At 33.6% G+C, this 1,955-nt stretch overlaps 1 pseudogene; it reads right to left on the bottom strand.

Moving 5' to 3' along the window:
* Positions 1-1,273: 1,273 nt before the first annotated feature.
* LOC109246713 (10 kDa heat shock protein, mitochondrial-like) lies at positions 1,274-1,746 on the bottom strand (annotated as a pseudogene).
* Positions 1,747-1,955: the final 209 nt, after the last annotated feature.

Below are 1,955 nucleotides of genomic sequence, written 5' to 3'. Positions count from 1 at the left end.
TATTAAAAAAGTGGTTACCCTAGGGTATGCAACAGACATTTACAACTACTTCAAGTCCACTTTTAAATAACACTATTCTACTCCACAGCTAGTGCAAGTACCTTATAACTGAGTATTCTCTATTCTTCTATCCAAATCTTATAGTGTTGCTGTCATTCATTTCACATATCCATAAGCTATAATCATCAAATACATTATTTCTATATATTGAATTATTATTACATTCAAAATAAGAAAAAGAAAAGCTTTTTATTTGCCTTCATTTATTCCTTCTTCAACATTGTTCCTTTATTTTTGTTTATCCAAGTTTCTGACTTATAGTTTTCTTTTTTTTTTTTTTTTTTCTGACTTATAGTTTTCTTTCTCTCTGAAGAACTTCTAATGTTTTCTGCAAGGCAATTTTACTAGTGACAAGTTCACTCAGTTTTGTTTGTCTGAGAAAGTCATTATTTTACCTTCACTTCTGAAGGATAATTTGGTAGATTCAGAATACTAGGTTGGTGACTTTTTTATTTATTAACATTTTATATTTAATACTTGAAATATTTCACCCCATTTTGTTTCCTTGCATAGTTTCTGAATTCCAATGTGATTCTTATTTTTTTAATTTATTTTATTTGTTTTAAGGTAGGGGGAGAGGAGCAGAGCAGGAGAGGGAGAGAATCCCAAGCAGGCTCTGTGCTGTCAGCATGGAAACCCCATGCAGGGCTCAATCTCATTAGTTCATGAGATTGTAGTTGGAGCCAAAATTCAAGAGTCAGACACTTAACCAACTGAACCACCCAGACATTCCACAATGGAATTCTTTCCCTCTTCTATAGTTAAAGTTTACCCCTACCCACTGTCCCCCTACCACATCTTTCAAGACTTTTTCTTTGGCTTTGATTTTCTGCAATTTAAACTATGATATAGCTAGGTTTAGTTGTTTTTTGTTTGTTTGTTTGTTTGTTTGTTTGGCATTTATCCTGTGTATTCTGAGTTTCCTGGATCTGTAGTTAATGTTTCTTACTAATTTTTTTAAAATTCTCAAACATTATTATTTCAAGTATTTCTTCTATTTCTTTTTCTCTTTCTAATATTCTCTGTCTTTCTGGTATAGTTAAACCTTTCATAATTGCCCACAGTTCATGGATATTCTGTTTATTTTTTTTTTCCTTTGAGGTTTCATTTGGGAAGATTCTGTTGATATATCTGTGGCAAGGTCAGTGATTCTTTCTTAGCTGTGCCCAGTCTACTGATGAACCATCAAAGAATGTTTTTGAATTTTAACATCTTTTTTTTTTTTTTTAGTTTGGATACTATTAGTTTATTATGAAAGAGAGACATGGAAATTATTGACATGATGAAAGATTTCACAACTTCACTGGAACGGGCAGCTTCACTTGATACCATTTCAATAATGATTTATTTCAGTCTACATACTTCCTGAGAATGTCACCATCTCTAAATAAGAATTCTTGTCATCTAGAACTACTTTGGTGCCTCCATATTCTGGGAGAAGAATTTTATCTGCAACTTTCATGCTAACTGGTTAACTCTCTCCACCCTTTCCTTTATTTTTAAAATTTTTTTTCCACCCTTTCCTTTAGAGCCCAATCCAACAGCTTCTTCTGTTGCTTGCAGTACCTTTCCCTGAGATTCTTCTGGAAGCATGATGCCTCCTTTGGTTACAGTTTTGGCTGCACTCCTTTTAACTAAAATTCAGGCAAAGAGGGAAAGAAACTTTCTACATGCCAGTCTTACCATCACTCCAATTTGCTGCCATTGGTATTTTGCTCCTGAGCTCCTGCCACCCACCTGCAAGAAAACCCTCAGTCTGATCCTCAGGGGCACTTCCTTTGTATTCTTTCTTAGAATTCCCATCCCTTTGTTTTTATTACTCATCTGTTTTTGCATGTCACCCATTTTTTCCATTAGAATTCTTAGCATTAATAAACATAGATATTTTAAATTTC

This window comes from Panthera pardus, unplaced genomic scaffold, assembly GCF_024362965.1.
Source record: "Panthera pardus isolate Hobbes unplaced genomic scaffold, ASM2436296v1 HiC_scaffold_13, whole genome shotgun sequence".
In the NCBI taxonomy this organism is placed as follows: domain Eukaryota; kingdom Metazoa; phylum Chordata; class Mammalia; order Carnivora; family Felidae; genus Panthera; species Panthera pardus.
This window is presented reverse-complemented; position numbering and strand designations above follow the sequence as displayed.